We start from the raw sequence: 15830 nt of genomic DNA on the forward strand, positions 1-15830 counted from the left end.
AATTCAAAAGATCAGAGCGCATCTCCCCCTGCAAAGGAACACAGCTCATCGCCAGCAACGGATCAAAGCTGGACTGAGAATGTCTTTGACGAGATGAGAGAAGAAGGCTTCAGTCCATCAAACTTCTCAGAGCTAAAGGAGGAATTACATACCCAGCGAAAATAAACTAAAAATCTTGAAAAAAGAGTGGAAGAATTGATAACTAGGATCATTAATGCAGAGAAGGCCATAAATGAACTGACAGAGATGAAAACCATGACACGAGACATACGTGACAAATGCACAAGCTTCAGTAACAGACTTGATCAACTGGAAGAAAGAGTATCAGCGATTGAGGATCAAATGAATGAAATGAAGCGAGAAGAGACATCTAAAGAAAAAAGAAGAAAAAGAAATGAACAAAGCCTGCAGGAAGTATGGGATTATGTAAAAAGACCAAATCTACGTCTGATTGGGGTGCCTGAAAGTGAGGGGGAAAATGGAACCAAGTTGGAAAACACTCTTCAGGATATCATCCAGGAGAACTTCCCCTACCTAGTAGGGCAGGCCAACATTCAAATTCAGGAAATACAGAGAACGCCACAAAGATACTACTTGAGAAGAGCAACTCCCAGACACATAATTGCCAGATTCACCAAAGTTGAAATGAAGGAAAACATCTTAAGGGCAGCCACAGAGAAAGGTCGGGTTACCCACAAAGGGAAGCCCATCAGACTAACAGCAGATGTTTCGGCAGAAACTCTCCAAGCCAGAAGAGAGTGGGGGCCAATATTCAACATTCTTAAAGAAAAGAATTTTAAACCCAGAATTTCATATCCAGCCAAACTAAGTTTCATAAGTGAAGGAGAAATAAAATCCTTTACAGATAAGCAAATGCTTAGAGATTTTGTCACCACCAGGCCTGCCTTACGAGAGACCCTGAAGGAAGCACTAAACATGGAAAGGAACAACCGGTACCAGCCATTGCAAAAACATGCCAAAATGTAAAGACCATCGAGGCTAGGAAGAAACTGCATCAACTAACGAGCAAAATAACCAGTTAATATCATAATGGCAGGATCAAGTTCACACATAACAATATTAACCTTAAATGTAAATGGACTAAATGCTCCAATTAAAAGACACAAACTGGCAAACTGGATAAAGAGTCAAGACCCATCAGTGTGCTGTATTCAGGAGACCCATCTCACATGCAGAGACATATATAGGTTCAAAATAAACGGATGGAGGAAGATCTACCTAGCAAATGGAGAACAAAAAAAAGCAGGGGTTGCAATCCTAGTCTCTGATAAAACAGACTTTAAACCATCAAAGATCAAAGGACACAAAGAAGGCCATTACATAATGGTAAAGGGATCAATTCAACAGGAAGAGCTAACGATCCTAAATATATATGCACCCAATACAGGAGCACCCTGATGCATAAAGCAAGTCCTTAGAGACTTACAAAGAGACTTAGACTCCCATACAATAATAATGGGAGACTTTGACACCCCACTGTCGACATTAGACAGATCGATGAGACAGAAAGTTAACAAGGATATCCAGGAATTGAACTCATCTCTGCAGCAAACAGACCTAATAGACATCTACAGAACTCTCCACCCCAAATCAACAGAATATACATTCTTCTCAGCACCACATCACACTTATTCGAAAATTGACCACAGAATTGGAAGTAAAGCACTCCTCAGAAAATGTACAAGAACAGAAATTATAACAAACTGTCTCTCAGACCACAGTGCAATCAAACTAGAACTCAGGACTAAGAAACTCAATCGAAACCACTCAACTACATGGAAACTGAATAACCTGCTCCTGAATGACTACTGGGTACATAATGAAATGAAGGCAGAAATAAAGATGTTCTTTGAAACCAATGAGAACAAAGATACAACATACCAGAATCTCTGGGACACTTTTAAAGCAGTGTGTAGAGGGAAATTTATAGCACTAAATGCCCACAAGAGAAAGCTGGAAAGATCTAAAATTGACACTCTAACATCACAATTAAAAGAACTAGAGAAGCAAGAGCAAACACATTCAAAAGCTAGCAGAAGGCAAGAAATAACTAAGATCAGAGCAGAACTGAAGGAGATAGAGACACAAAAAACCCTCCAAAAAATCAATGAATCCAGGAGTTGGTTTTTTGAAAAGATCAACAAAATTGACAGACCGCTAGCAAGACTAATAAAGAAGAAAAGAGAGAAGAATCAAATAGACGCAATAAAAAATGATAAAGGGGATATCACCACCTACCCCACAGAAATACAGACTACCAGCAGAGATAGTATAAACACCTCTACACAAATAAACTAGAAAATCTAGAAGAAATGGATAATTTCCTGGACACGTACACTCTCCCAAGACTAAACCAGGAAGAAGCTGAATCCTTGAATAGACCAATAGCAGGCTCTGAAATTGAGGCAATAATTAATAGCCTACCAACCAAAAAAAGTCCAGGACCAGATGGATTCACAGCTGAATTCTACCAGAGGTACAAGCAGGAGTTGGTGCCATTCCTTCTGAAACTATTCCAATCAATAGAAAAAGAGGGAATCCTCCCTAACTCATTTTATGAGGCCAACATCACCCTGATACCAAAGCCTGGCAGAGACACAACAAAAAAAGAGAATTTTAGACCAATATCCCTGATGAACATCGATGCAAAAATCCTCAATAAAACACTGACAAACTGGATCCAGCAGCACATCAAAGAGCTTATCCACCATGATCAAGTGGGCTTCATCCCTGGGATGCAAGGCTGGTTCAACATACACAAATCAATCAATGTAATCCAGCATATAAACAGAACCAAAGACAAAAACTACATGATTATCTCAATAGATGCAGAAAAGGCCTTTGACAAAATTCAATAGCCCTTCATGCTAAAAATGCTCAATAAATCTGGTATTGATGGAACGTGTCTCAAAATAATAAGAACTATTTATGACAAACCCACAGCCAATATCATACTGAATGGGCAAAAACTGGAAAAATTCCCTTTGAAACCTGGCACAAGACAGGGATGCCCTCTCTCACCACTCCTATTCAACATAGTGTTGGAAGTTCTGGCTAGGGCAATCAGATAAGAGAAATAAATAAAGGGTATTCAGTTAGGAAAAGAAGAAGTCAAATTGTCCCTGGTTGCAGATGACATGATTGTATATTTAGAAAACCCCATTGTCTCAGCCCAAAATCTCCTTAAGCTGATAAGAAACTTCAGCAAAGTCTCAGGATACAAAATTAATGTGCAAAAATCACAAGCATTCTTATACACCAGTAACAGACAAACAGAGAGCCAAATCATGAATGAACTTCCATTCACAATTGCTTCAAAGAGAATAAAATACCTAGGAATCCAACTTACAAGGGATGTAAAGGACCTCTTCAAGGAGAACTACAAACCACTGCTAAGTGAAATCAAAGAGGACACAAACAAATGGAAGAACATACCATGCTCATGGATAGGAAGAATCAATATCGTGAAAATGGCCATACTGCCCAAGGTAATTTATACATTCAATGCCATCCCCATCAAGCTACCAATGACTTTCTTCACAGAATTGGAAAAAACTGCTTTAAAGTTCATATGGAACCAAAAAAGAGCCCGCATTGCCAAGACAATCCTAAGTCAAAAGAACAAAGCTGGAGGCATCACACTACCTGACTTCAAACTATACTACAAGGCTACAGTAACCAAAACAGCATGGTACTGGTGCCAAAACAGAGATATAGACCAATGGAACAGAACAGAGTCCTCAGAAATAATACCACACATCTACAGCCATCTGATCTTTGACAAACCTGACAAAAACAAGAAATGGGGAAAGGATTCCCTATTTAATAAATGGTGCTGGGAAAATTGGCTAGCCATAAGTCGCAAGCTGAAACTGGATCCTTTCCTTACTCCTTATACGAAAATTAATTCAAGATGGATTAGACACTTAAATGTTAGACCTAATACCATAAAAACCCTAGAAGAAAACCTAGGTAATACCATTCAGGACATAGGCATGGGCAAGGACTTCATGTCTAAAACACCAAAAGCAATGGCAACAAAAGCCAAAATTGACAAATGGGATCTAATTAAACTAAAGAGCTTCTGCACAGCAAAAGAAACTACCATCAGAGTGAACAGGCAACCTACAGAATGGGAGAACATTTTTGCAATCTACTCATCTGACAAAGGGCTAATATCCAGAACCTACAAAGAACTCAAACAAATTTACAAGAAAAAAACAACCCCATCAAAAAGTGGGCAAAGGATATGAACAGACATTTCCCAAAAGGAGACATTCCTCAAAAGAAGACATTCATACAGCCAACAGACACATGAAAAAATGCTCATCATCACTGGCCATCAGAGAAATGCAAATCAAAACCAGAATGAGATACCATCTCACACCAGTTAGAATGGCAATCATTAAAAAGTCAGGAAACAATGGGTGCTGGAGAGGATGTGGAGAAATAGGAACACTTTTACACTGTTGGTGGGATTGTAAAGTAGTTCAACCATTATGGAAAACAGTATGGCGATTCCTCAAGGATCTAGAACTAGAAGTACCATATGACCCAGCCATCCCATTACTGGGTATATACCCAAAGGATTATAAATCATGCTGCTATCAAGACACATGCACACGTATGTTTATTGCAGCACTATTCACAATAGCAAAGACTTGGAATCAACCCAAATGTCCATCAGTGACAGACTGGATTAAGAAAACGTGGCACATATACACCATGGAATACTACGCAGCCATAAAAAAGGATAAGTTTGTGTCCTTTGTAGGGACATGGATGCAGCTGGAAACCATTCTCAGCAAACTATCACAAGAACAGAAAACCAAACACTGCATATTCTCACTCATAGGTGGGAACTGAACAATGAGATCACTTGGACTCGGGAAGGGGAACATCACACACTGGGGCCTATCACGGGGAAGGGGGAGGGAGGAGGGATTGCATTGGGAGTTATACCTGATGTAAATGACGAGTTGATGGGTGCTGACAAGTTGATGGATGCAGCACACCAACATGGCACAAGTATACATATGTAACAAACCTGCACATTATGCACATGTACCCTAGAACTTAAAGTATAAAAAAAAAAAAAACATTCAAAATGTAAATTCCATAAGCTTAGACACCACATCACTTTTCAGCCTTTAAGTTCCAGTGTTCCAGGTAATGGAGTTGTGTGGCGGCAGTGTGAACTCCATTCAGCCAGAGCCTCTATACTGCGTTGACAGGAGGGTGGGACACAAGGACAAAAGGCAGCTTTGACATGAAATACTGAGGTGCTTCTGACTCCCAACAGAGGACACTTTGTTACAGTGCATCCAGCCATCAGCTCCCTTGCTCTTTCACACACTGCCACAGGTGCCCGTGGGCAGGAGCATTGCAGGCTGTGCAGAGCATGGCTGCCCCTCGCTGCTTGTCCTGAGTGACACCTCTCACCACAGAGTTTCTTCTTGCTCAAAGGACGGAGTTGCCACTCATTAATGAACTCATCCAATGTTTGCTTACTGAACACAAACAATGTGTCTGGCACTTTTTTGGTGTCCTGTGGACACACCAGAGGACATAAGTTCTTACCTTAACCCAACTCACCAAAACGAGGAGACAGGCAAGTGGCCTGTGACTAAAATGCAGCCCAGTGAGCACCACAGCAGCAGAAGCACAGGGTGCTCTGGGCACACTTACTCCAAACTCCAAACTCCCCCTTGAGGGTCAGCGAAAGCCTCCTCCTGGGAGCCACAGTGGCTTCAGGATTAGTCAGAGGAAGCTTTGATGCATGGGCATCCCAGGCAGTGGGGCTTCACATGCTGGGTGGCTATATTTGGGGTGTTAGGTCCCAAAGAGGAAGTGATGATGAATGAGGTTGGGCGGCGGTGGGAAACAGGTCAAATCAAGTCAGGTTAAGGAGCTTGGAGACTCCCCTAAGGGAATTAGGACATCGAGTGAGGGACACGATCTGTGCCAATAACGGGTTGCATGCAAACATCTCCGACACGATGAATGCGCAGACTCTTTCATCCATCTCTACTTCTTGGTATACAGCTATTTTACAGTAAAATTCACAGGCTGTGGTAAATGATACAGCAACAAAAATATGCCTTGTAGAACTGCATTTAATAACAGATGGCTAGGAATAACCCACATGGCCATTAGTCAGGAACTGAGTAAATAAACGACAATAAATCTGTAACCCATGACATCAGTCACCAGTTGGCTGCAGGAGGTGACTTGATCTTGCCTGTTTTGTGTCTTTTGGATGTCGTGTCATGAGCACCACTTATCAATTCAAACATAAGTAAACACACCTTATTTAAATATTTCAAAAGTATGTAATATCAACTGCTGTAGTCCCGGTGACTTCAGTGTGGCCGCAGGACCTGTTCCTACTCATTGGTGGCATCAGACGTAACTCTGAAGTTGAACCTTAAGGGCCCTGGAGCTGTAAAAATGAACATTCATCCAGTGAAATTGCCTATTTACCACACCGGCAGACATGGCACTGCAATGAAGAGATGGCGATCGAGAACTATTTTGGCTTTTGTCTCTGGTTCTCAAAAACTGGCCTTTCCATGTGATCTCTTCCAAGGTCTATGATATGTGCATATACGTTGATTATCTATCTATCTATCTATCTATCTATCTATCTATCTATCTATCAGTTGTAAGTTGATAGATATCTCTCAACGTATATGCACATATCATAGGCCTTGGAAGAGATTAGAAGGAAGTTTCTCTGGCTCTTCACAGTTCACAGTGGAATGCTACATCTTAAAATTACCTCTGGGGAGATCAAGGTGGGTGGGTTATGAGGTCAGGAGATCGAGACCAGCCTGGCTAACACGGTGAAACCCTGTCTCTATGAAAAATACCAAAAACCAGCTGGACGTGGTGGCATGCATTTGCAGTCCCAACTACTTGGGAGGCTGAGGCAGGAGAATTGCTTGAAACCAGGAGGTGGAGGTTGCAGTGAGCCGAGACTGCACCACTGCCACTGCACTCCAGCCTGGGAGACAGAGCGAGATGCTGTCTCAAAAAAAAAAAAAAAAATAAATAAATAAATAACATAAATAAAAAAATTACCTCTGTAAGAAGAATTTACTCTGCAGTGAGAAACAGACCCTATCTTGGGACAATTATTTCCCTTGTGATTGAAATTATTTTCATTTCCCTTGCAATGTTTGTTCCTGCGTATTTGAAGGTGGATTTCCTTGGGTTTTCTCAGCCCACTTATACACACAAAAAGACTAAAACACAGCAAATGTCCCTAAGACAAGCCCAAAAAAGCATCTCCCCGACTCCCTCAGGTAATGACGTATTCCATAAAGGAGGAGATTGTAGTGAAGGTTACCACGAGCCTTACTTTCTGGCAGGAGTGGGTTTTGGTGTCGAGGTCGGCATTTTCAGACTCTCTATGCCTGGGTTTGTCACTCTTTTGATCCCATAAATTGGTCAATAAAGGTATAACATACCATATTTAGGACTGATCCAGTAGTGTCAAACAATAACATGAGAACCACCATCTTAAAATAGCATTCTAGAGGTTTTATTCCTAAATGAACTTTTTATTTTCAAGTTTTCTTCTTGGAGAATTTACACATTTACTCCATCAGTGCTGCTATGCCTAAATTAAATTCACCGTCTCTTTTTTTTTTTTATTTGGAATTAACTTTAAAGCTAAAGTTCTCCTTACAAATCGGTCTTCAATTTTTAAACCTAAGGTATTTTTTATTTTAATTACCTACATTACCTGGAAATTTAGCTATTTTAATTGTATCTATATATAAATTGGATATTTGAATTATGTATAAATTATATAAATATATGTTGATGTGGTATAGATATTATGTATGTAGAATCTTTTATATATTATAAAATATCTATAACACAAGGATAAGGTGATTTGCATTCATAATATTCACACAGACATTTTAGAAACTTTAGTTCTCTGTTCTTACCCTTTACACTAATTTATTTGTGTGTGTATATGCATCCTAAGAGTCTCACTCACCAATCTGACAAAATGAGCCATCTTAGCAGAAAATTTCCCTCAGAATAATGACCCAGACAGTCTTCTTTTCTTTATTTAACCAGAAGAATGTCTATGTTCCAAAATGCTTGTAATATCCATTTTTAATGTGATGTGTGATGTTGAGAAATCAGGACATGTTTGAACAATGAGATTTGCATTGCAAAGACAGCAGGCTGTGGGCGCGACCACCTTCCTTAACCTACTGACTGACTTTTTCCAGCTGTGCATAGCAAGGAAACAATTGCTTACACAAGAATTTCAGGATGGGCTGGCAGGTCGTTTCCTGTTCCACTACAAATGCTGGACTAAAAGCCAGGAAATGTGGAGCTATTCTTGTTTCTGCAATTGCTTGTTTTGAGGGAGTGGTTAATCCTCAAGGCATCAGACTAGATGACTTCAGTAATTCTGGTTTGTCTAAGATTGACTCAATCTATAATCACGTAGGATAATGTCATTGTTCAAAGTGGTCCAGTATCCAGAACAGCTACCAAGTGGGCATAAATTCTTCACAAAGATGACTGACTTGTAGACAGAATGGGTAAACACTCTCATTGAATAAGATTTCACCTGTTCTGGGAAATCTCACTTGGCCATATTCTTCCTAAACTGACATTCCAGAATTCAGACTTTCCTTTAGCTTCCAGCTTTGACAGCCACTGTGTGGTCAGTAGTTGTAAGTTCACTCACTCACGCTGAATGCAGGGAAAGCTTTGTCACGGGTGTGTGTTATCACCTCCTTGCTGTAGAGGAGATCACTACATGTTTTGATTCAGCTTCCATCTAGGAAGAGACTCAGCAGCTCAGCAGTGCGGGCGCTGGCACTGCCTCTCTGAGGGCAGCGCGCATAGTCTGGCTTGAGCAAAGGGTGACTTTCCTTCCAGAGGGTGCAGAGGGCCTGAACGTATTTGCCAGACACAGCGTCACTTCTGCGCAAGGTTAACGAGTGAGTGTGGGCTGAAGTCACTAAATCTTCCCTTGATGGCATCAAAAAGGACAGCTGTCAGGCACTGTGGTCTGTCCCCCACAGTACCCCCTGACGTAGTGATGGGCCCTAACATGGCTCAGCTAGGCCCTCAGTGGTTCCCTGGGGCAGCTGGCTCAGGACCCACCACTGAAGCACAGATGTTTCTCAGGGCTGATTGAACTCCTGTTCCTGCAAGTGCTCCTGGTTTGGTTTTCTCCACTCTCCCTGGTCTGATGCATTTCATGTCTACTCTTAGACCAGGCAAGGTATAGTGATGAGAAGCAGAAGGATAACTTGAACTACGTTAGAATTTCCCCAAAGGCTGTCGAGGTGAGCAAGCGCATGCAGGGCCTGCCCAGTTGTCAGCATGCCTGGAGGCAGAGGGGGCCACCCACGAGTTCTCCCTGCTCTCTTACAAGCGTCACCCAGGTGAACTGGAGGCAGAGGGGGGTGCCCACAAGTTCTCCCTGCTCTCCAACAAGCGTCACCTAGGTGAGCTGGAGTCAGAGGAGGCCGCCCACAAGCTCTCCCTGCTCTTCAACAAGCATCACGAAGGTGAGCTGGAGGGAGGTGTCTTCCTCTCCCCACACAGACAAGAATAAAACCTCATTCTCCTCTGCAGCTGCACCTGCCACTCCGCAAGCACCACCAGGCTAGACTACAGGGGGTCCCATCTAGCTCGGGCCTCTGCTCTCGGCAGCCCTGGGCACTGAGTGTTCTGGCACTGGGCTCAGTACTGTTAGCCACGTGTGGAGGTGAGGCAATGGGACCTTAGAGTGGGGGCGATTTTCCAAAATTCAGAGCTACTAGCAGAATTCATCAGACATCCTAATTTCTCCTCAATTCCCTACATACATTCTCTTGCCAAAGACAAACTTGACCTGCTGGGATCTTTATGAATATAGAATTCAGAAAAAGCAATCTTAAGTAGGAATGATCTGAACTCAAACCTAAAGATATTAACTGAAATAAACCTGAAATAGTACAATGTTTTAATGGAAGAAGATGTCATGAACATATGAAGTTATTACATGTTACTTGGTTTTATAACCTACTCTCATATTTTTAAATTTTTATTCTGGGCATACCATCTCCTGTCACGTTTTTGCCTTAAACTTTGATATATTGATTAAAATATTTCGTATGATATTAAATGATGCTATAACTACAGTGGTCTTTTTATTATTCTGTTTTCAAAGAAAAAAACCCCTGATTTTAAAAAATTAAATGAACATATGTATACATAGGGGAAAATAAATAAATTGAAATGGCATAAATGTTCAAATTAAAATCTACAGAAGTAGATTTTTCTTCCTACTGAAATTTTCCTCTCATGAGAACATCTTTTTGTCTTTTAAAAATCTTTCTCAACTCACTGGTCATGTGAGGACTGGATTTTTGCAAATGTTTTTTCTTTCACAGTTGTGAACTCACTCACAAGTAAACCGTGAGATGCCAAACATTAAAAAAAATTCCTTCGAATGTGATCCATATGCAGATCAACGCATTTCCTCCCCTCGGGTCGTTCCCTTCCGTTCCCTGCAGGCAGTGAACGTCCTCTCAGACACTCTGCAGGCGCACAGAGTCGCCACCAGGGGGCGCCCACCTCCCATTGCAGCCTCAACCGCCTATCAAGTAAGGAACAACAGCAGCCCACAGTATTTTCCCCAGAGACAGAAACATAACCTTATTCCTGTCACAGCTCAAAAAGAAAGAAAAAGAAAAAAAAAAATGGAATGCAGAATTTACATAGAAGTCTTAAAATATGTTTTATCTCCATTGTCAGTAACCCCCAGCAGACCAACTTTTACTTTCATTCCTTCAGTAATTTCCCTGTGCAAGGGAGCAGCAAATCATGGCTGGTCTATTTTATCTGTCAATCAAATGGTAATTTTCTTAATGTTTGTTACCATAGCACCCTCAGCCTGTGCTCCTCCGCTGCCTCTGTTTTCTGCAGCTTGGTTCACTGTTACAGGTAAGCAATCAAGGATTTCTCCAGGGGACTCTGGAATTAGGCGAGGGAGTGTGGAGAGGGAAGCCCACGTAATTACCACAATGACGGGCTGACATCGTAGAATCCAAAAACGACTTCCACCCCCTCACTTTAAAGATGAAGCAACTGAGTTTCTAAAACAGCAGTGCATTATGCGAACTGAGCTTGCAAACCCAACAGAACCCACCTTGACAAATTTTAGCTCAATAATGCCTAACATTAAATGACATGTTTCACCCTGACAGCACCTCAGAATTTCTTTCCAATTAATTTTTAAAACATTTCTTCAGTCACGTGTCAGTTTTATTCTTTAACAGAAAAAAAAAATCAAGAGCAAGCTAAGGCAAAGTGTCTTTCCTTTTATCTCCTAAGACAGAATTGGAATTAAACATATGCACGGGGATGCGCTTGTCATCAAGATCCGTGGTTAGAACATTTGGTCATGACCTTCCGTAACATCCTCAATCAAAAGCATTCTATAGTAATGGACATGCATTCTCAGATATTTCATTTTTTAAAAGAAGTTCCTGGGTTACTGCAGGATCATAGGTACACAAAGTAGCAGATGATCAAAAAAATATACATTTAAAACTTTCTAATTTGGTACATGGTGATGTGAGCACCATGAAGAAATGATGCACGAGATACTAAATTTAATACGTGTGACCAAAATGGTAAAAAACCTCCTGATCATTTACAGAAATTGTTCACCGATTCCAAGGGCTGATATTCCCTTTTTTTGTGAATAATAGGAATCCTAGGTATCAGTATATAGCCAATAAGACAATGACAGGAAGAACTCGAGGTCCTCTAAGATTCTGGGTGCAGAGGACTCTAAGAAAAGGAATCACCATGCCACTGGTTTGCCACTAAGGAGAAGCACCTAGAAAAAAACTGATGCTCACATGGATAGTGTCTGTCATCAGGCCATATGCAGTTATGTGCTTACAGAATACTTTTTTTGAGGTCAATAAGAAAATTAAGTGAAGAATCCTCAACATCCTAGAGGGAATTCTCCATCCTTCTGGAAGCTGTGAATTGGATGCAGTTCAAATAGGAAAACCATTATAATTAAATTTGTTGAATTTGAAGGAAACTCCACCTATTCCTTTAATTCTTAGTGAGAAATGATTGCACTTTTAACATCTAGAGTGGAAATCAAATGCTTTATGATTTTTTTCAAAAAGAAAAATTGCTGGAGGCAAGATGAAGGTCAAGTTACTTGGTGAATTCTTTTTGATGGAACTGTGTTTAGCGATCGTCACTGTGCCTAACTCAATGAGGAGGACATCCAACAGAACTACCTGTGAACATGTGAAGTTGCTATGAGCTCACCATCCAACCTAAGGCCATCCAGGTGGCCTGAGGTTATCAGCAGCCAACTGGGAAACTAGAAAAAAGACTCCCAGTTCTCTTCTGTGTTTACTCTGGTCCTTCCTGGGTACAGAAGACATTTCATGCAAAATGCATAAAGGTACCTGAGATGGCTCACATTTAATTGCAAACTTATTTATAATGTAAACTATTTAAAAATCCATGTACATTTGTAGAAGATGGACATCCAGAAATGTGCAACTTAAAATCTGGGAACAAAGTATATGCATGCATGTATTACTAGGTTCCTTAGAAGCATGACAAGCTACTCCACAGTTTAGCCAGTGGTCCTCTGAGAGCTGTCCTCTATTCTAACATCATCCAAGCTGAAAACCATTCTGGGGCCCACGTCTGGGACTCTTATAAGCAATGGGCAGGCAGGTGTGATGGACAGAAGTAGAAATCTCCTTGCTTAGGTCCAGCAGTGCACTCTTTCATTTCTTTTTCCTTTTGAGGTAGGGTCTCGCTATGTTGCCCAGGCTGGAACACAGTGGCAGGATCACAGCTCACTACAACCTCCAGCACCTGAGCTCAAGCAATCCTGTATCTGCCTTCCAAATAGCTGGGACTACAAGTGCACACAACTGTGTCTGGGGACTTTTTTTATTTTTAATTTTTTGTAGAGGAAAAGTCTTGCTATGTTGTCCAATCTGGCCTCAAACTCCTGGCTACAAGCAATCCTCCCACCTCAGCCTCCCCAAATTGTGGGGATTACAGGCATGAGCCACTGCATCTGGCCTCAGCAGTGCACTCTTAAGGGACACCTGTAACGGATGGTGAGAAATGATGGCTGCTAGTTATCAACATGGATGAGAATTCTTCAAAGAGGCATAGGTCACACCTTAGAAAAGAAGATCAATATGAAAATTACTGTCTTTTTCTGTCAGATTGTTTTACAGAACTTCAGGGCAAAATGACTTCAGAATTTATCCTGTATATTTTCAAGCAATTTAAACATAAAATGAACATTAACCCAACTGAAAGTGACATAAGAACCACTGTTCTTAGGTTTCCAAATGTTCAGTGATGAGATTATCCTAGGGGGCCTCTAACAGAGATGCCATTTTTCTCTGGATCTGATGAAAAATCTCTTTTTTCCTGCCACTTTTCCGTAATGATGTAGTTATGGCTATGAAGAAGCTGTCTTTACCAAACTCGAAAACAATGAAAACTGCAGACTGGATTCTCTGCCTATGTTGTGAAGTGAGAGATGTAATCCTACCCTGGCATTCTGAATGTGTATGGAGGAAGGGGGTGAACATTCAAACATGTATTTCAGATTCACAAATACAGATATGTGTAGGAAAAAGATATAAGATAAACGCAAACACCTCACCCTTCATTTGGGTTTTTTCTCTACTTTGAGAACTTGGTTCGAAAACTATTGTTCTTCTCTAGGACAAAAGCCAATGTGAGTGTAACTGCATAAATACAGCCTGTACATAAAAATCCAATAGCTTCTCTGAAGTCCTAATGTCACAGACACCTCAGTGTCCCACAATAAAACAATGAAGGCCTTATCTTCATAGTTATTTGTGGAATGTTCTATGCAAAATTCAATATGAATTAATAGCCTGTGTCTGGTGAATTTTGTTTCAAACTCAAAGCAAGAAAATATTGATTTCCTCCTTCCCTGATTCCTTCCTTCCCTCCTTCCCTGATTCCTTCCTTCCCTCTTCCCTCCTTTCTACCCCTCCTCCCCCTCCAGCAAAGAGGAGCTACATAAAAAATGACTTGAGCATCAATTCAGTAGAATAACATGCAGGCCTGTGAAATCATTCTACATTTCACTTTCCTGTGTGCAACGGCTATGGCTGGTTAAAGACATAATTTGCCCTTCTCCCTTATCTGTAATCCTTGCAGCAAATCCACATGGGGGCGGGTTTGACCACTGCACTTTCTAATTTACTCGTGAAGGGGTGGTGCCTCCGAGAGAATGCACAATAGAAACAGGATGAAGGCCGAGGCGCCTGACCTTCAGTCACCTGTTCTTCCCACAAGCTTGGGCAGCGTAAGAAATACTAAAATGACGAGTTAATGGGTGCAGCACACCAACATGGCACATGTATACATATGTAACAAGCCTGCACGCTGTGCACATGTACCCTAGAACTTAAAGTACAGTTAAAAAAAAAAAAAAGAAAGAAAAATACTATTCCAGGCCGGGCACGGTGGCTCGCACTTATAATTCCAACACTTTTGGGAGGCCAAAGCGGGCAGATCACTTGAGGTCAGGAGTTGGAGACCAGCCTGGCCAACATGGTGAAACCCCGTCTCTACTAAAAATATAAAAATTAGCCAGGTGCGGTGGTGCATGCCTGTAACCTCAGCTATTCAGGAGGCTGAGGCACGAGAATTGCTTGAACCCGGGAGGTGGAGGTTAAAGTGAGCCAAGATCACACCATTGCACTCCAGCCTGGGTGACAGAGCAAGACTCCGTCTCAAAAAAAGAAAAAAGAAAAAGAAAAAGAAATACTCATCCAGTTCAGTTCTTATGGGGAGCTTTGGTGGACGATCTCTCGATTGCTTATCACTTAGAACAGTGTGGCTAATGAATACATATGTAAATAAGTGATGCACAAATAATTTGATAAATTCTCATTTGAGCATCTTAATATGTTACTCTGTTTTAGAGGAGTTTGGTAAGTCTAATGTCAGAAGAGAATTTCATGTACGCATACGATAGTGTTTTATCCTTGCACTTGAAAACGAAACATGCTACAACTCGAGCCACATAGTGCCAGGGACATCGTATAGCATTATCATTACAAAAAGAGAATGCAGAGCTACAACTCGGATTATCACACCACCCTGGCAAAGGATCTTGTTCTCGCCATCTAATTATCATTTTATTAAAAAAAAAAAAAGGCTCTTGCTCTTTATATCTTATTCTGTCTAAATTATGTAATGCTTATAAATGTCCAGAAAAGGATGCTGATATTGGTGTTTTGTCCAGTCTGACTCATTTGCTGAAAGAAGTAAACATTGTTTAATGGATAGGCTTGTTGTGTGGCTCTAATAGACACACACACAATTTAGGCAGATATTTTTAAAGCTCTTAATACTTTTTACAGATAAAATCACATAAAAATTCTCAGAAAATTAAAAAAAAAGAAAACAGGCAAGAGAACATCAACTTCTGACTAATGTGAAAAGCATAATTTCACTGGTCTTAGCACGTCTTCTGTTCTTACGGAATTCAAAGGCAATGCAGGCAGAATCTAACCTACACTAGGTCACATGTAAGTATATCTAATGATTGCTAATATTTTGCCATTAGATTTCTTCTTTTACACAGTGAATAACTGTGGTCTCAGTTACAGATAGACTACGTGGCACGGAAGCTAAATCATTTCCAGAGCAGTTGAGGGGAGCTTTGGCTACTTCTATTAGTGAAAGTGCGGAAAACTACCATGTTCAAGGTTATATCAGTGAAAGGAAACGGC

At 40.9% G+C, this 15830-nt stretch overlaps 1 protein-coding gene across 1 annotated transcript in view; it reads right to left on the reverse strand.

Moving 5' to 3' along the window:
* The window catches only part of FAM155A (family with sequence similarity 155 member A), a 688104-nt gene that overhangs the window by 35928 nt on the left and 636346 nt on the right, over positions 1-15830 (reverse strand). The gene's annotated exons all lie outside the window — the stretch shown is intronic.

The sequence above is a fragment of the Theropithecus gelada genome, chromosome 17 (genome assembly GCF_003255815.1).
Source record: "Theropithecus gelada isolate Dixy chromosome 17, Tgel_1.0, whole genome shotgun sequence".
NCBI lineage: Eukaryota > Metazoa > Chordata > Mammalia > Primates > Cercopithecidae > Theropithecus > Theropithecus gelada.